The sequence below is a fragment of the Nomascus leucogenys genome, chromosome 21, assembly GCF_006542625.1.
Source record: "Nomascus leucogenys isolate Asia chromosome 21, Asia_NLE_v1, whole genome shotgun sequence".
Lineage (NCBI taxonomy): Eukaryota > Metazoa > Chordata > Mammalia > Primates > Hylobatidae > Nomascus > Nomascus leucogenys.
The window spans coordinates 26643854-26665063 of NC_044401.1; positions in this window are offsets into that span (position 1 = coordinate 26643854).

Below are 21210 nucleotides of genomic sequence, written 5' to 3' on the forward strand. Positions count from 1 at the left end.
TCTGGGTGCTCATGTTTGAGTGCATATATATTTAGTGGTTAGATCTTGTTGAACTGAATAATTTACGATTACATAATGACCTTCTTTGCCTTTTATGATCTTTGTTGACTTAAAGTCTGTTTTGTCAGAAACTAAGATTTCAACCCCTGATTTTTTCTGTTTTCCATATTCTTGGTAGATTTTTCTCCATCTTTTTATCTGTTTACTTATTTATTTTTATTATTATACTTTAAGTTCTAGGGTACATGTGCACAGCGGTGCAGGTTTGTTTCATATGTATACATGTGCCATGTTGGTGTGCTGCACCCATTAACTCGTCATTTACATTAGGTATACCTCCTAATGCTATCTCTCCCCCCTCCCCCCACCCCACGGCAGGCCCCAGTGTTATTTTAAGCCCATGTGCATTGCATGTGAGATGGGTCTCTTGAAGACAGCCTACCAATGGGTCTTTGTTCTTTATCCGGCTTGCTACTCTTTATCTTTTAATTGGGGCATCTAGACCATTTACATTTAAGGTAAGTGTTGATATATGTGGATTTGATCCTGTCATCATGATATTAGCTGGTTAATTTGAAGACTTGTTTATGTGGTTGCTTTATAGTGTCTCCACTCTGTGTACTTCAGTGTGTTTTTGTAGTGACTGGTAATGGTCTTTCCTTTCCATATTTACTGCTTCCTTCAGGAGTTCTTATAAGGCAGATCTGGCAGATATGAATTCCCTCAGAATTTGTTTGTCTGAAAAGGATCTTCTTTCTCATTTGCTTATGAAGCTTAGTTTGTCCAGATATGAAATTCTGGTATGGAATTTATTTTCTTTAAGAATGTTGAATACTGGCTTCCAGTCTCTTCTGGCTTGTAGGGTTTTGGCTAAGAGGTCCACTGTTCGTCTGAAGGGCTTCCTTATGTAGGTGACCTGACCTTTCTAGCTGCCCATAAAATTTTTTCTTTCATTTTGATCTTGGAGAATCTGATGATTATGTGTTTTGGGGATTATCTTTGTAAAGTATCTGACTGGGGTTCTCTGCATTTCCCAAATTTGAATGTTATCCTCTCTAGCTAGGTTGGGTACGTTCTCATGGATGATATCCTGAAATATGCTTTCCCAGTTGGTTCCATTCTCCCTATCTCTTTCATGTACACAAATCAGTCATAGATTGAATCTCTTTACATAATCTCATACTTCTCAGAAGTTTTGTTCATTCTTTCCCATTCTTTTTCTCTATTCTTGTCTGCCTTTTTTATTTCAGAAAGCCAGTCTTAAAGCTCAGAGATTCTTTCCTCTGTTTTGTCTATTCTGCTAATAATACCTGTGTTTGCATTGTGAAATTCCTGTAGTGTGTTTTTCAGCTCTATCAGGTCAGTTACATTCTTCTCTATACTGGCTACTTTATCTGTCGGTTTCTGCAATGTTTTATTATGATTTTTACCTTCCTTCCATTGGGTTTCAATGTACTCCTGTAGCTCAAAGATCTTCACTTTTATCTATATTCTGAATTCTGCTTCTGTCATTTTAGCCATCTCAGCTTCAACCTGTTTCTGAACCCTTGGTGGGGAGGTGATGAGGTTATCTGGAGGAAAGAAGGCACTCAGGCTTTTTGAGTTTTCAGCATTCTTATGCTGACTCTTTCTCATCTTTATGGGCTTATCCATTTTTAATCTTTGAGACTGCTGACCTTTAGATGGGTGTTTTTTTTCTTTTATCCTATTTGATGACCTTGAGGGTTTGATTGTGGTATAAGGTGGATTCAGCCAACTGGCTTTGTTTCTGGGAAACTTTAGAGGGCCAACACTTAGTTCCCAACTCCTTGACTATGTGCTCTAACTCTGGGAGATTTTTATTGGGCCCCAACTTTGTTCTCTGGCTCCTCAAGGTTTAGGGTTCCCTGCGGCAGCTTCAACAGTATGCTAGCAGATACAGAGCTGCCTATCTCCTTGAAGGCATTCACCAAAGTGGGGGTGGCAAGGCAGCTGGGGATTGGTGAGCAAGGGGCCCCTGCTGGGGACTACGTGTGTTGTCGCACTGGAGTGGTGTTGGCTTCGGGTAGGGTGCTGGACGGCACAGGTCTGGGTGCCTTCTCTGTGCTCTGCAAGCTGGAATGATAGCTCAGAGAGTGGGAGGATCCCCTGTTCTCTGCACGGTTAGCTAGTGAGGCAAGGCTTGGTGGTTTTGTGCCTGCCAAGGCTCCATCAGCAATGGCCTTCTGTGGGGTGGGGTGGGGTGGAGGGGTGCGGCACACTCACTTGTGCTGCCAGAGCAAGTAAAGCAAAACCCGCCCATGCAGATATGTGACAGTAAAGCGATGTAGGGAGTTGCTGTGGGCTCGGAGAAAGCTGCAGTATGGGGAAGAAAAAGCTGCAGCTGGTGCGCAGCGCTAGGGGCCACCTCACTAGAACTCTCCACCTGTCAGGCACTATCCACTGGCACAGAAGCTATGGTGTGGGCCCGCAGGGCACCAGAGACTGCCCTGTAAGCAAGCGTGGCAGGCTGTGTCCCCAGCAGAGGCCAGCAGACCGAAGAGTGTTCAGGGTGGACCAGCTCCATCTGATGTCCAAGACCACCCTGCAGAGATCAGGTCCAACAGTTCCCTAAGGCTAAAGTCTCTTAGAGAACAAGTTGAGCCTAGGGGCATGGCTGTCCCTGGCCATGCTTCACTGCAGATGCTCCTGCACCAAACCCTCTGGGCTCCACATCAGTGGCTTGCTGCCCCACCATTTCTCTAAGCAGCTCTCCTTGCCACCTCAAGTGTCCATTGTGGTAGAGAGGTCCCCTTCTGCCGGGGTTCCAGACCCCCTGGTGAGAGCAGGTTGCTCCTTGCCAGTTCAACTAACCTGTACCCCCAGAGCTATTGTGGTTTAAAAATGAACCCCAGTGCTCAGTAGCCCTTGTGGGGTTCCCGGCTTTTTCTTCAGCCCAGCTTCCATGTCTTCCCTCTGCCCACTCTCAGTGCCTTCCCTCTGAAGATCTGTATAAAGCATGCCACTTGTCTCAGTCCCTCCGTGGGAGCTGTTTCACTTGTCTGCATCTAGTTGGCCATCTTGCCCTCCCATCCCGAAAGATCACATTCTTTGCTGGCTTTTTAAAGTTTAGAGAGGCAGGAGAAGACAGCAATTTCTGTCAGTTATTTCTAGGCTTTTAGCAGGTCCTGGGGTCTTAGCCATTGATCTACCAACACCTGCTAGTCACAGAGCCATAGAGGCTGGGCCTCTAGGATCAGAGGACACAGAGCACCCAATAAAGAAATGTGGACTAGAGAATTCCACCCACATTTCCTTCAGATAAATTTTTTCCTACAATCTGAAATTATACACAAAAATTACTGAAATATTTTACTGCTTTTGGAAATGCCAAGTACAGATGTGTTAGTGGTAGCAACATTTCAAACTCAGGTAGATCAAAACCTTCCAAAAGTGTAATGACTCTGAAAAAGCTTCAGACTAGGTGTTAAGAGAAGCAACATTGTAAAGAGAAAGAAAAATGGCTTCACATAAGACACCTAAAGACACAGAGAGCCTTTAAGAGAGTTCAGTGTGAGAGTGGGCAGAAAAGGGAATTTAATAAAATTTTTAAGTACAGATCAAATAACTACTATGGTTGGGAACTGCGTAAGAAATTAGCATACGGAGAGGAAGTAATTTGTGATATTACAGAGGACTTTATAGTCTAGTAGGAAAAGACAGCAAAGGAAAGAATACATTATATTTTTAAAACAGGATAGCTAATTTCAGCTAGTTCCAATCCCCACAACGACTTACATTTAATGTTTGTCTATGAAAGTGAGAGAGACAACTTTACAATATGTGGAGTCAAAGTGCGGTGAGTTATACAAAGAGAATGCAGGAACACATTGCTTTCATAGCAAGCCATGTGCTATTTTAAATAAAGATGATGTATGACTAACCTGGAATCAATGTGAATACAGATAAAACCTATTCATTTCACTTGGTAATTCTATGCCTGATACAACCCTTGCTGAATATTTATCATTTGAATGCAGAATACTGTTTTGCCAATGCTCAGTGTACAAACAATAAATACAAACATTGCCTCCCTCACTATTTTTCTCTTATTCTTGCTGTTGCTTTTCCAGGACTGGGATAAATGATAGCAAAGACCCACCTCACAGTTCACGCAACATGGTAAAGGAAGCATAAATCCCTAAGATACCATTGCTAACAATCTCTAAAAGAAGTAAATGGCCCATGGATCCTTTAAATGTTTCAAGTACAGCAGTTGAATGAATATAAGTCATACATTAAATGGGATCATTTGGAAGGATGAATGGATTTTTAAGGTGAAAGGGGTTTCTCATCCAAGGTTGGTAGACAGAGGTATGCAAATATTCTTTCCTTCTACATTTTGCAGTATTAAGATAGTTGTGAATGTGTCACAGTTCATTTCAGCATGAGCCCCCAGTGAATTGCAAAATGTAATCCTCCAAATCAACCCTCTCCTCAAGGGTCATGAAGCAAACTGACTTTGTATTGGTGGTCTCAGTAGAGCCAGAGAGTTTTTTTTATGGTTATTTTAGTAGCAGAGTTGGAGGCAAGAGAGATATAATACTAAAGTAGTAAATTCCATAAGTCACTATTATACAATCCAAATTATTTTTTTTGGGCAAAGATGGAGCCAGATCTTCTGTCATCCTTGATGATTCTTTCTTTATATCCGATACATAAACAATCTCCATATCCTGTATCTATTGCACCTCCAGATTATCTTTGAAACTCGTCTGCTTATCTCTTTCACTGTTGTCACCACTGTGCTACACTGGACCAGTGTCTTGAAATACTATATCAGACACATAATTGAATTTCTTATCTCAAGGCCTGCTCCTTCTTAAATCTTTCCCCCACATATAAGCATAATAATACATTTGCTGTCTGATTTGTCATTCCACAGTTCCACACTTCTGGGGTTTCCTATTTTTTTGTAGAAACTCCACACTCTTCAACATGGCATTTAAAAAGCCCTTCATGACTACAAACTACTCTATTATTGTAGCAGAGGACAATGATGGAAATGGATAGAATATTTAAAGAGATCACCTGTCCATGAGAATACTATATTGAAGTGAGAGGAAAATCAACCCCAAAATCATGCCACATACACTTTGGAATGCACTACATAATTTGGATCATACATGAGCTTCCCTTTTGTATTCTTTTGTTCATGGTCAGAAAGGGAGTCAGGGGGCATTGTTGGGACTTGGGATGTCTGTGCTACGTGACACAAGAAGATAAGTGACATTCTTGATGTCCAACTTCCACTATTTTAGAAAGTGTAGTGGAAACTTGTGTGCAAAGATTTAAAATCTTAAAAAAATACCGAGTTCCTGAAATTCAATAAAATATTTTTATTAATTTAAAATAAATAAACATATAAATAAAAGCCCTTCAAATGTGAATTTTACTTACTCTTCAAACCCATGTCCACAATATCACCCATCTTGTACTCTGTGCTAATCACTCCCAAATTATTACCATTTTTTTTTTTTTTGAGATGGAATCTCGCTCTGTAGCCCAGGCTAGAGTGCAGTGGCATGATCTTGGCTCACTACAACCTCCACCTCCTGGGTTCAAGCAATTCTCCTGCCTCAGCCTCCTGAGTAGCTGGAAATACAGGTGCCCACCACTACACTCGGCTAATTTTTTTGTATCTTTTTTTGGTAGAGATGGAGTTTCACCGTGTTAGCCTGGATGGTCTAGATCTCCTGACCTCGTGATCCGCCCACCTCAGTCTCCCAAAGTGCTGGGATTACAGGCATGAGCCACCACATCCGGCCAAATTATTACCATTTCTATATTTATTCTTCCCATCCTTCTACTTTTGACTAGTCCCTATTTCATCTTATTCCATACCAATCTTTCAAAATGTTCCAACTTAGAATTTAGTTAGTCTAAAAAGATTTCTCAGAGTATGCAAGGCTAAGTAAGGTAACTGTACTATATGACCTGAAGATACCCTGTACTTCTCTCACCGGAGCATTTATTATGCCATATTGTTACTGCATGGAGATCTTCTATAGAGCAAGCTCCACATCTGTCTTGTTCGCTGTGATATGCTCAACATTCATAGCACTGAGTGCCTGGATTAATACATTTTGTTGAATTGAATGAGCGAGGTAAGCCACAGTGGAAAAACTCTGATTCCTTGGCCTTCAGGGCAGACTTGCAGAGAAGAAAAAAAAAATGCAACAAATACAATATCTACAGTACCCATGTCTGCATCATTGAATCCTATCAGTATTTGAAGCTTCTAGGCACAGTTAAAGATATTCATTTGTGATGTCTTCCCTGACACTTCAACTCAAAGTAATATTTCTTTCCTCTGAACCACAATTATCTATTTTTGCATGGTGCTCAATTTCTCTAGGATCATCTCAAGTCATGCCAGGTCATTCATGAAAATTCTATTTGATCAATCAATAAAAAAATGAAAGTCATCTTAGTTAAGTTATGTGCCTTTGTTTTTATCTGAGGCCATAACTAACAAGTCTGAGTCTCTCTGGTTGGCCTCCTACCCTCTTATAAAAATGCAATGTACTTTGTGAGTAATGTAATTTATTGTAGAAGTCAGTTGGTGGTTTTCAATTCTAACTACACGTTTGAATTAGGTAGGAAGCTCTAAGTACCTTCCCAAACCAAGTAAATTTAAATACTTGTATTAGTCTACTTTTACACTGCTATAAAGAATTACCTGAGACTGGATAATTTATAAAGAAAAGAGTTTTAATTGGCTCACATTTCCACATGGCTGGGGAGGCCTCAGGAAACTTACAATCATGGTGGAAGGCAAAGGGAAAGCAAGGCTCGTCTTACATGGAAGCAGGAAAGAGAGAGAGCAAGCGGGGAATTGCCACACACTTTTAAACCATCAGATCTTGTGAGAACTCTACCACAAGACAGCACTAGGGGGATGGTGCTAAATCATTAGAAACTGCCCCCATGATCCAATCACCTTTCACCAGGCTCCACTTTCAGCATATGGGAAACACAATTTGACATGAGATTTGGGTGGAGACACAGAGCCAAACCATATCAATCCTTAAGTATGGGATCCAGACTTCTGTATTTTTTCAAAAGCTTTCCAGAAATTCTGTAAAAGCTTCAAACAATTGCTTTAGATGAGGATTCAGCAAACTTTTTCTATAAAGGGTCAAATAATAAATATTTTAGACTTTATAGGTCATATGGTATCTCTCACAACAACTGAACTCCACTGTTATAACCTGGGTATGTACAAACAACAGATAAATGAAATGATAGTAGTTGTATACCAATAAAATATTATTTATAATAACATGCGGGGGACCAGATTGGACACACAGGTCATAGTTTGTCAACCTCTGAATAGGATAATTCTATAACTTCTTCCAAGCTAAATGACTTTATTTGTGTTGTTTTATTTTCCATTTTCTTATGAAAGAACACGATTGTTTCACTAAAACAGTTAATTTGCCAAAAACAAGGCTTACTAGAATTTGACAGAAAACTTTCAGAATGTGATTCAGAACTGTCATGGAGAATGTTCCATATATATAATTTATATAATTAAATATACATATAACATATATAATTCATATATGTTCTATTTGTGTGTGTATATATATATATAATTTATGAAAGTATGCTAAATTTCCATGAATTTTCATAATGTCTTTCAAAGCATGACCTTCAGGTCATATAGTACAGTTAACCTTACTTAGCCTTGCACACTCTGAGAACACTCTATTCAGTTACAACAAGTATTGATTGGGAAGTAATATTAAAAAGAATACCCATGTTCTCCCCTTTATTTATGTATTCCAAAGGAAAACAGTAAAACACAGCTCTTGCTGGGGTGGAGATAGCAATGAAAGCTCAAGCAGAACTGAAACAGCCCATTATCTGCAGAATCACGTCCACAAAGGCATCTCAGAAGACTAACCGCAGCAACACCAATGGACTGTAAACTACATTGTTGTATTACAGCCCAGGTTCATAAAGTTTTATAACGCAGATGAAGAAAAACATGAAATAATGCTGAAGATGAGATATACAGAAATTCTATTCCCCTAAAAGTTGTTACTGCCTGTAGAAAAGGAATTTGAGATGAGTTTCTAGGACTGAGATTTAAATGATTTAAACTGCTAAAGATTTGTACAGCTATCAAAGAGATTAACCCAAGTCAACCATGATGTGAAATAACCACTTTGTATAATTATTTTGATAATAACCAGTTTTCAACTTTTGAAAAGTTTACAATAACACACAATAAGGTCAGATTTTATCTGATTTCTTTCTTCAAGGATGACAACAAAAACTACCCCACTATCATTAATCAGGCCTGAAAACAATTGGATATAAATATTTTGTGAAAGCAAGTGACCACTAACAGCTTTAAGAGAAGCAACCTTAAGACAATGTATACCCAAAATGAGGACTATGACAACTGGAGTACTTCTTAGGAATGCTTATTTCTGCATTTGACCCCAGTTCTGAAAGATTGTCTAGTGGTTCCCAATGAATATTATGCATCCAAATTTGAGATTCACAGCTTTAGAGACAGCATACTATCATGCAAAGAAAATCATCAGCCCCAAAACCTGAATTCTAAGTCATTCTCTGCTATTAACTGCCTGAGGGAACTTGGCCATTCACTTAAACTTCTAGGTCCCTTACAACTCTAAAGCTTTGTTAATTCTATCCTGCAATTGTACAAGAAATAAATAGACATGTATTTATAGCACAGATAAATTGTTTTTACTAAGACCTATGAATGGCAAGTGAGAAAACAAAGAAAGAATGATAGTTAACTTATTTGTGGCTAACATTGCTATTTTATTTTTCAATTGAAGAGGTTAATAAAGCATTTTGCTTACACTTTTCTTTCTCTTAAAACACTGAATATATGTAAACTGGTAAGTGTAATCTTGCAAAATACACAGGCTAGTATTTGCAAAGTCTTACCACCTAAAGTTAATCTCCCTTGTGGCCCAATCACAGCATGAAGTTCCATTCAGGAAATATCAGTAAAAAAGCTATAACAATTTAAATAATTTAAAAGCAATCAGAATATATATTGGTCGCTAAAAATAAATTAATACATGTAATGTTTCATGATATCCTTATTCTTCTATCTATATCAAGTGATACTTAGCATCTGCCATGCCTATCCTCTCAACTGCAATGTCTCTTCAATGACTCTGTCTTGAATAATTTCTTTTTGAATAAAGAAACAGAAAGAAACTGTTTTGAATAACAGTTACAGCAGCAAATATAACAAGAAATGAATACTTCTTCCTTAAAAGGAGGGGAACATGAGAAGAAACATTAATAATTTAATAACTTTTTCATCCAAAGAGAATATCATAATTGAGTTCTTTCAGTGGATGATCACTAATTATTAAATTAGTTTTGAAGTAGATTACATATGTAATTTTAGGACATACTCAAACCATTATTTCTTTAATTACTAGACTAGGATATTGTTCATTTATTATGTGCCAGTTTAAAAAGTGAGTATATAGGAATTATTAAACTTCTCATGACTTACTGAATTTTGTTGATTATTTCCACATTATCAGTGTTTATAAACTTGCATTCAGTTCTTTAACCATAATTTTCATTTTTACTTCGCATAAGTTGTTCTATTTAAACAAGCTCAGTGCTGAGCATCAGTCCATCACCCCTGAACTCCTGACTATGATTCATCTCTGGATTTCATTGTCAAATATATCAGATACATTCTTTTGATCAATATAGATCTTTCTTGAATTGAACAGTCCTGGTGATATAAAACAGTAGAAGAGAGAGAAACCTAAAGACACTTTATTGAACTATGAAAAGTGCCCCATAAATATATATAATTATGATTTGTCACTTTAAAATAAAATATGTTTATTAAAGTTCCTGAAGAGAGCCAACGGCAGGTAATAAATTTGCATCTAACCAGAAAGTTCTCTGCCTTTCTACCCCTGCGAATTCTACCAATTTCGTGGAGATGGGCAGGAGGTTGGAGAAGGCTCATGAGTGAAGTAACTCAGTGGGTTATAGGGAAGACCACAAATTTGTAAGAGTGGAAGAAAAACATGACACAATAAATTGAATAAAAGTGAGGATGACATTCGATTACCTAAGAGCAATATTGGAGGTTAAAAGAAAGTTGCATCCAAAATTGGGGAAAAAATGATTTTCAATTCAGAATATTCTCTCTAGCCAAACTATAAATCAAGAATTCAGGGAAAATAAAAACATTTTCACATAAACAAAGAGTTTTGATCCTGGCCAAATGCTACAGTAACTTACAAGACAGGAAAGCATTATTCAGACCCTTGAATGCTGACATGACCCCTCCTACCGAGCTGATAGAATAAAAAGCAGCAAGGATGCAGTTTGTAGTATTTAGGATCTTGAGGTTTGTGTACTATGTGCAGGCTGCATTGATCACAAAACTTTAAGTAGAATCTGGGCTGTACACACTTACACACTTATACCCCATATATAAATCCCATATATTTTCTAATATTGTATTCTAGTTTGGTATACATCAAAGTAAAAGCAATTTGAGCCAAATCCAAGTGATCTTTCTCTCCAACTTTGAACGCAGATGAGCCCTATAAATGCCTAGTTCAACGGGCCTCAAAATATTGATCTTTTTAAGAAAGCTAAAGAATGTGTGCTAGCAAAATGAAAATGTAAACCATGAAAATGGAAGAAATGATTCACGAAAAAGGATATCTAACAGAGGAGAGAAACTAAGAAAAATGCCAGGATAACATTTGTGCATTAGTCCTAGAGATTAAATATTCCAGATTAGAGCAAATTGATAGAGATATGAGAGATGAGATTTCTAAGAAAATGAAATAAGACTGAAATATTATTTAGTATTAGGGTGCTTGGAAATAGGATTATTGTATTTAGTGGACTGTGTTAGAAAAAGTTGGGGAAAAATTGACTATAGGTATGCATGAAACAGCAAATTGAAAAATAAGGCAATTATTAATCAAAGGAAAAGCAAATCGGTGAATGGGATGAGCAGAAGGAAGAAGCCTAATCACTGTAATCACTGTAAAGGTGATAACCCCTCAGCTATCTATAAAGTAGTAAAGACATACTCCCTAAACTTGATATTTTTTGAAACTTCATACACATGTAAAACAGATACATAAGTAAATGAAAGTTACTGCTCAAAAGTTGAAAAATAGCACCTCTGGGTATTGAATTGGCAGAGCAGGGAGGCAGTAGGGCAGGAGATTGCTGTTTTTCTACGTAAGAACTTTAAAAAATTTAATAGTTCAACTATGTTCATGGTATCATTTTGATTTTTAAATATCTTAATTTAAAAATGATATATGTTAACATGATGTTTGTGGAAGTGTTTCTTAAACTTCAAAACACTTGTCTTGGCCAAATCCTCTGGAAAGCAGAGCCTGAAGCCAAGAAAAGGGGAAAATGCTTGATGTGGGAGCGTGGAAGCAAGAGCAGGAGGTGCGAGAAAGAAGTTGAAGCAACAACATATGTGACCGATGTGATGTGATACAATTCCATACCAGCTACCATTCGTCATGAGCTACAAGGAGACAGAAGGTCACCTGCCCTCAGAACATGGAATATCTGAAGGACCACAAGGAGGAAATTTGAAAGTATTGGCTTTCCCTTCTTTCTTCCCTGTTTCACTCACTGTATCTCTTGCTCCTGCTGCCAAACATCATGCTTTCAATTAGACTACTTGGACTCAAGTGTTTTCTAGGGCTAATAATTCTCACCAAAATATAGAAAGGAAAGAAATAAAAATAAAGAATAGCTCATTAAATATATAAGCTACAGTTCAAACCAGAGGTTATAGAAGTGGTCCAGCAAAACATGGGAATTATTGATGCCAAGGCTTTGTTGAGAGGCAAGTTTCCATGAATATCCTGAATTCCTGCATATTCTAGGCCTTCTGAGCAAAGGATATGTTTGAATATGGAAGCTAGTGATGACGTATTCCTCCAGAAAAATTTACAGATATTCCACAATAGTGAAGGTAACAGCTTTTCCTCTCCCACTGCCACCCAGAGACTTTTTCCTCACATTCCAGAGTAATAAATCTAGAAATGCCTTCCTCTGCTATCCTAGATATTTGCTTATATTCCAAGGTAATATGAGTAATCTCTCTCCAGACTACCCCAATAAAAGTTCACCGTCTCCTAAGTTTGGGGTTCTTCTCCTGTGAAGCAACACATTGCACAGGCAGATAAATATCTGGCATTTATCATCTCCCCCTGTGAGAACTGGAACATGAGAGGCTGTAGCAAGTTATTGCTCTAGCTGCTGCTTTTTGCCGTAAGCAAAAAATGATTTCTCTGACCCAGAAATATTACGTTCTTGAGTGATGTGTGCGTGTGTGTGTTTGTGTGTGTGTGTGTGTGTGAGAGAGAGAGAGAGAGAAACTGCAGACTCACTACTCTGCAGAGTAAAATAACAGACCTTTACACTTTTTTCTTACTTTTAAATGGGCCTTGCTTCTCCCATTTAACAGAAATGTTTTCAGTCCAGACAGTTTTGCCTTATGTAGAAAATCTACTTAACTAAAAGCTAACTTTAGGTCTGTTGCTGACAGCTGATCAATATTTTCACAAGAAGTACACTTCTCTAAGACTGTGATAATTGAACAAACAATGATGTCCCTGGAGAGATGTAATGGAAAGAACATGGTCTTTTTAAGTTAGGTATTTATATATTTGAAACATATTTCCGGCATGCAATAGCTGTGTAACCCTGAATGCTTTACTTACCGTTTCTGAGCTTCAATGGCCTAATGAGTAAAAATGTATTATAGAATCATGAAAAAGATTTAAAAATATAAATGTAGAGCAACTGGCAGAGTACCAGGCAATTAGTATTTTAAAAATGTTAATTCCCTTTTCTTCAAAGATTATCATGAAGTTTTTAAAAAGCAAACCACATATTCCATAAATGCTTTTGTATTTTAAATTCACACACACATACACATTAACATACAAAGCTTCAAGAGAATCTATTTAGTAAATATATTTTTAGTCTCTCTTAAGACTGTCATTTATGATCATTTGAACACTATAGAGTTTATTTGGCAGTTTTTGTGTTTGTGGTTTTTTGGGGGGTTTTTTTGGAATTTTGCTTTCGGTTTTCTTTTACAAACAGGGTAACCAAGATTTAAAGGAAGATTAATGTTTGGCGAAGGAAAATATATATTAATGGGGATAGCTTTTCTAAAATTATTTATTTAAAATATAAAAAAATATGATAATTTAATCAGAATTCAAGGTAGTGTTCACAGAAACAATTTTGTATGTACCATAAATTCAGCCCCCTTCTGCTTTCTGATTCTATCCCACCCGTTTCTTAGACGAGGAAAAGTCATCAGTTAAAAATATGCAAATTAAAAATAGAGAATGCTTTCAAAAACTGTGCATATGTATGTTTTAATATGGCATAGTATCTATAGATTTTTCAATTTATAGATACATTATTTTATATATACGATAAATGAAAAGTGTATAATACCCATCAACTCATACTCCTTTTCACCTTCAGTACATATTATTTTAATTATTTTAAAATTACATTATTTTCAAAGAACAGTATAAATGGAATTTTTTCATTGCACCCTAGGAAAGATAAATGAGCAAAACTTTTCAAAAACAATCAAGCAATCAGAATGAGTAATGAAATTATTGAAAATATTTAATTTCTGAATTAAAGCTCCAGATAGGACTTTCTTTAAACAGATTCTTCCTTGTTTTATTATTCTCTGAGTCTTTATTATTATTGTATAATAATTTAGGAACATATTAATACTAACTGTGATTTTTGTTATTTTGTTTGTTAAAGAAACAATTACCCAATACAAACTCAGGAGAGTTCCCAGCATTGACTTGACATCATTATAGATTGGGAAACAAATAAAAGAATTCTTGATTTATTCCCAGAAAACATAAAGCTTTCTCATCAATTCAAACCTATCAATGATGTAATTCTGTGCAGAATTTTTTCACTAAAATTTATTATCTGGAGGGAAAACAATAATGTTTATGAACCATATTGGCTACGGAAACATATTTTTCATTAGAAATCCATTTTCTCTTCTTTTAGTATCTGTGGTTATAGATCAGCAAAACAACTGTTAGCAAATTGGATGCCACTCTGCAAAGCATATTCTGTACCTCAGCATTACTTCCTCACTGTTCAAGGACCTGCTGTCCTGGGGAAGCAAACTTCTAGGATAACTCCAAAAAATATGTTTGACACTTTATAGATCTTTGGGGAAAATTATAAAGTACCTTTATGTGACTTCCTCCTAGAAATCTTTCATTATAACTAGAAATAATGAGTCTTTTCTTCAATCTAATGATGTTACACTTTATGAGATTTCAAGTCAATGGAATTATCTTTGATGCCAGATGTTACTTATGAAGCAATGAGTGATCTGTCTTAATCATAGATTAGTCATCTATGAAAATATGATGTCTTTCCAATGATGTTCTCCATAATAAGAACTAAGACACAGAAATAAATGTAGTCCATGACAAATAGTCATTCTGGATTAGAAACTACTTTCATTAATACTTGAAAGAAAAAGGAGAAAGAACCATAGCAGGAATGCATGTGTTGTAATACATCTAACTCTAATCTGTAGCAGAAAGCAGGTATACCACACCTTCCCCTGCAGGTGAATTCTTGAATGCTTCTGTGTAAAGTAAAACCTTTAATTTTATAATTGTACACAAAATCAAGCAATTCATATTAAATTTTTTTGTCCTCTTCAAAGTGCCAAATTCTCTCACATTTATTTAATTTACTTTAAATACTTTTCCACCCAAAATATTGAAGGGGCAAAAAAGTAGCAGAAAGATTAGCAGTCCCCTATTTAGGAGGAATTGGGATCTAAACCTATTTGTGCATCAATGATTTGGATTCATTAATATGTTTCTTCTACATACACAAGGATCGCATTCCAAGGTGGCTCACAAAAGCCTAATTGCCAAGTCAGGTATTCCCTTTTGCTATTTTTTTGGGGTGGGGGGAATTGTAAAGAGTAACCATTTTATCCTCTAAATTTCTAAAGAATTTCTGTTTTATGACTTTTAAAGTCCTTTTCCCACTATGGCTTATCGTTATCTGTCTACATGTCATCTCTCCTACAATAAAATATCTTAAAATGTTTTAGGTCAGGTAACAATTGAAAAATACTTTTTGATACAGAAAAATTGCTAATTAGTTACACAGAAGATGAACACAAGATCACCTTGGAGAAGATTTTTTGATTCTTAAACACATAATTAGCCTCTATATTAATCAGTCAATTATTCAAGCTGCTATTTCCCCAGAGGAAGTTAAAACAAGAGCTTGTGTGGCCTGGCAAAGTCTGCATCTTGCAAAATCTTGATTCAGATTAAGTTTGTGAGGGAAAAATGGGTAAATTTATATAGGTGTCAAGGAGACTTTAATGAAAAAAAGGGATTACATCTCTAACCCTAACTTCCACTTTAATAGAGGTATCAGTGTATTGAGAGGGTCTCAAGGAGATCTGCTGCAGGTAAAAGAAACGCAGAAAGAGACAAATGAAACACAACAAAAGTAAAGGGTAAGTCAGGACCAGTGATCCAGGTTCAGCGCCAGCTAAGATAGAGCAAGGTTGATTCCATCCCCCTGATAAAGTGGTCAATTTTTAAAAACAATGTCTTGGTAAAAGAGATTTGAACCAGCAAGTTTTTTCATCACAGCAGGCACAAGGTTGTGTTTATCTATGATGCTTAAGTTTCAATTATGTCAAAAGCAAAGGACCACTTGGCATTTGAAAGCAGCACTGACCTTTTTTGTCTAAGTACCTTTTTTATTTAGACAATTGAAAACAGGAAAGCTTCAAAAAGTATGTATTAGATCCTGCTAATTGTGGCAAAAGTATGTAGCTAAATAATCAGGAGCAGTGAAGACTAGAGAGGTGTAAAAATATTTGGATCCCATACAGAAAACAGTATTTTATTCAAACAATATTTTATTCAATAAATAGTTATTCTTATACTTTTATTATCATTGCTCAATTTTGATATTTAAATAAATATCAAAATGTTTTATTTTTAAAATTGTGTTTCTGCAGTTCAAATTGGGAAAGGGAAGATAAGCAAGGCATTTGTTTTGTGGAGATCCATATTGAGTACATTATGGAATTTTAAAGAGGCTTTATATGGTAGGAATAATGGTACATTTTGATACCGAATTACATATCAAGACTTACAGCTTTCCTTTTTATTAGTGTATTTGTAAAACTAGCACTATAGTTACTCTTAATTTGAGCTGGGGACATTATAACTCCCATATAAAATAGTAACTGGAGATGATTTTCCTGAAAAAGTAACCAAAATTTGGGAGCTAGCATTAAGGGCTAGAAAAAATAAAACAGTTGAAAACCTATGCGTGTGTATAAGAGAGAAATGTTTGAAGTAAAATAAACTCAGCTTTTGCAAGTGAAAGATAGAGGACTTTGACAGTGTGACAATGGATTCTTCTAGAATGAAGGTACTAACTTCTCCACACATAAGTATGATGACTGGTATTTTTATATGAACCATCCCACTGAGAACATTCAGAGAAGCTAAATACAATGTTTTTACATTTGTGTTTGAAGGTATCGAAGAGTTTCCATAGCAGAAGAATTTAAAGACCAAAATCCCCCCAAAAAAGAAGCATAGAAACAAGCCTGGTATTTAGCACTTTTTTCCCCTTTACTAGCCCATTTTCACACTTCCAGGAAGAAACACCCAAGACTGCATAATTTATAAAGAAAAAGTTTAATGGACTCACAGTACCACATGGCTAGGGAGGCCTCACAATCATGGCGGAAGGCAAAGGAGGAACAAAGCCACATCTTACTGGGTGGCAGGCAAGAGCATGTGTGCAGGGGAACCACCCTATATAAAACCATCAGATATCATGAAACTTATTGACTCTCATGAGGATAGCAAGGGAAAAACCCACCCCCATGATTCAGTTACCTCCCACTGGGTCCTTTCCACCCCACGTGGGGATTATGGGAGCTAGAATTCAAGATGAGATTTGGGTGGGGACACGGCCAAACCATATTATTCTTCCCTGGCCCCTCCCAACTCATGTCCTCACATATTAAAACACAATCATGCCCTGCCAACAGTCGCCAAAGTCTTAACTCATTCCAGAATTAACTCAAAAGTCCAAGTCCAAAGTCTCATCTGAGATAAGACAAGTCCCTTCCACCTATGAGCCTGTAAAATCAAAAGCAAGTTACTTACTTCTTAGATACAATGGGAGTACAGGCATTGGGTGAATATACCAGTTCCAAATGAGAGAAATTGGCCAAAGCAAAGGGGCTACAGGCCCCATGCAAGTCCAAAATCCAAAAGGACAGTCAAACCTTAAAGTTCCAAAATGATCTCCTTTGACTTCATGTCTCACATCCAGGGCATACTGACACAAGAGATGGGCTCCCACAGCCTTGGGCAGCTCCACTCCTGTGGCTTTGCAGAGTACAGCTTCCCTTCTGGCTGCCTTCACTGGCCAGTGTTGAGTGTCTGTGGCTTTTCCAGGTGCACAGTGCAAGCAGTCAGTGTGTCTACCATTCAGGCATCTGGAGGACAGTGGCCCTCTTCTCACTGCCTAGTGGAGGCAGTACCCCAGTGGGGACTCTGCCTGGGGTCTCCAACCCCACATTTCTCACCTGTACTGAACTAGCAGAGGTTCTCCATGAGGGCTCTGCCCCTGCAGCAGACTTCTGCCTGGTCATCCAGGCATTCCATATATCCTCTGAAATCTAGGTGGAGGTTCCCAAACCTCAATTCTTGACTTCTGTGTACCCATAGGCCAAACACATGTGGCAGCTGCCAATGTTTGGGGCTTGCAGCCTCTGAAGCAACAGCCTGAGGTGTACATTGGCCCATTTTGGCTATAGCATTTGCTGATTTATAAGGAATTGTGATCTAGATCCAAGCTGCAGAGATGCATAAAGCAGTGTCTGAGAAGCCAAGCAGACTTGGAGTAATCTTATGGAAGGGTGCATAGCATTGAAGCTCAGGAACTACCAAGGAGGATCACTTGATAAACTTGTCAAGCTTCCTGTTGGGATTCCTAAATTACTATATTGCAGAAAGAAGAGCTAATCACATGTAGTCCTGTCTTTACAACTGAATTAAGATTATCTGAATCTTCCCTAATAGTCTGCCAGAAGCAATAGGAAGGCCTCCCTGAGGAAGAGAATTGCATTCAGAATGTCAAGTATCACCCAAATTTATTTTACCAATGTTCAGCATTCAGTCAAAAATTACCTATCATACCAGACAATAAGAACAGAATACTAAAAAGTGAAGAAAAAATAGATAATAGATAAATGCCCACAAATGAATCTTATGTTAAAATTATAAAATATGAAATTTAAAATATTTGTTATTAATATATCTAGGAAAATTAAATATAAGTTGAGCAAAGCAGCAGAATTTCAGAATCTATATAAAAGAATCAAATGAAAATTATAAAACTAAAATTTCAATAACTGAAATTGGGGACAACAAATTTATTTAATACATATTAGCCATAGCTGAAATGAAGACTAGCAAACTTACAGATTAGTTGGATATATCTCCATTAATGTATAAAGAGAAAAAGATAGAATATGCAAAAAGAACATAATAGAAATATGAAGTATGGCTTAAAAGCTCCAACATCTGTGCAATTAGAACACAAAGAGCTATATTTGAAAGATTAAATATTTTCAAAAAATTACAAAAGGTACTAACCCTTATATTAAATAATATTGAATCAATTTTCTTGATACTTAAAGTATTTTACATTCTCAAGACAAAATTATTTTTAAAACTGTGTTTCTGTAGTAATAATGATAACATTAATCTCTCTTTTGTGTACATTGCATATATTAACTCAATGCTCACAACAACTCTACAAGATAGGTATTCTTAGTATTCTGATTTTAAGTTGGAAAACTTTGGCTCAGAATTTAAATTTCTGCAGTCCCAAATCTAGTATATGGCAAAATCAGGATTCAAACACTGGTATCTAGTTCTAGAGTCTAGCTCCTAACCACTATGCCTACTATAATATGAATTATTAATGAAACTCTTATATGAAAATGTTAAGGCTTTCCCAAGAAATTTAAGACCTGAATTACATATTTTTTAATTATACTTTAAGTTCTAGGGTACCTGTGTACAACGTGCAGGTTTGTTACATAGATATACATGTGCCATGTTGGTTTGCTGCACCCATCAACTCGTCATTTACATTAGGTATTTCTCCTAATGCTATCCCTCCCCCAACCCCCCTCCCCCTGACAGGCCCCAGTGTGTGATGTTCCCTGCCCTGTGTCCATGTGTTCTCATTGATCAATTCCCACCCATGAGTGAGAATATGTGGTGTTTGGTTTTCTGTCCTTGGGATAGTTTGCTGAGAATGATGGTTTCCAGCTTCATCCATGTCCCTGCAAAAGACATGAACTCATAATATTTTTAATTATAATTGATTACAGTAAATCTATATAGTTATCTGTATCTTCAAATAATATGATGAAATGCTTTAAAAGATGAAATACAGAAAAAGTTAATTGCTTGAAAAGAAATTCCACACTGCAGGTGCCAAGAAGCACATACACACACAAACCTAGTGGTCAGCTTCACCTTTGACATTGTTAGCTACCACAGAATCTTTTAAACAAAATCTTTCTTAAGCTAGTTTGATTTGATCTACTTTTCTCAAAAGTGCAAATACATAGAATGGAGAAAAAACTTTATCTTTTTTTTTTTTAGACTTTTATTTTAGCTTCAAGAGTACATGTGCAGGTTTGTTATATAGGTAAACTGAGTGTCACAGGGGTTTGGTACAGATTATTTTGTTGCCCAGGTTCAATAAGCATAGTACCTGATAGGTAGCTTTTTGATCCTTATCCTCCTCCCACCCTCCCCCTTCAAGTAATTCCCAGAATCTATTGTCCCCTTCTTTGTGTCCATGGGTACTCAGTGTTTAGCTCCCACTTATAAATGAGAAAACTCAGTATTTGACTTTCTATTCTTCGGAAGTTTGATTAGGATAATGGCCTCCAGATTCACCCATGTTGTTACAAAAAAAAAAAAAAAAAACAAAAAAAAAAACATGATCTCATTCTTTGTTATAGCTACGTAGTATTCCATGTTGTATATGTACCACATTTTCTTTATCCTGTCTACCATTGGTGAGAATTTATGTTGATTCCATATCTTTGCTATTGTGAATAGTGCTGCAGTGAACATATGACTGCATGTATCTTTTTAGTAGAATGATTTATATTCCTTTGTATGTATACCCAAAAATGGGATTGCTGGGTCAAATGGCAGTTCTGTTTTAAGTTCTTTGAGGAATTACTTAACTGCTTTCCACAGTGGCTGAACTAATTTACATTCCCACCAGCAGTGTATAAGTGTTCCCTTTTCTCCACAGCCTTGACAACATCTGTTGATTTTTTGCTTTCTAATAATGGAAATTCTGACTTACATAAGATGGTATCTCACTGTGGTTTTGATTTGCATTTCTCTAATGACTAGTCATGTTGAGCTTTTTTATTATTACACTTGTTGGCTGCATGTATGTCTTCTTTTGAAAAGTGTTCGTTCATGTACTTTACCCACTTTTTAATGAGGTTGTTTGTTTTTTGCTTACTGATTTGTTTAAATTTCTTACAGATTCTTGATATTAGACCTTTGTTGAATACATAACTTGCAAAAATTTTCTCCCTTTCTATAGATTGTTGTTTATTTTGTTGATACTTTCCTTTGCTGTGCAGAAACTCTAGTTTAATTAGGTTCCATTTGTCAATTTTTTGTTTATATTGCAATCGCTTTCAACATCTTTGTCACAAAATCTTTGCCAGGGCTTACGCCCAGAATGGTATTTCCTAGATTTCTTTGGGGATTTTATAGTTTTAAGTCTTAAACTTAAATCTTTCATTCACCTCAAATTGTTTTTTGTATTTGATGTAAGGAAGGGGTCCAGTTTTTAATCTTCTGCATATGGCTAGCCAGTTATCCCAGCACCATTTATTGATAGGGAATCTTTCTCCATTGCTTATTTTTGTCAACTTTGTTGAAGATCAGATGACTGTAGGTGTGTGGCTTTATTTCTGGATTCTCTAACCTGTTCTATTAGTCCATCTGTCTTTTTTTGTACCAGTAGCATGCTGTTTGGGTTACT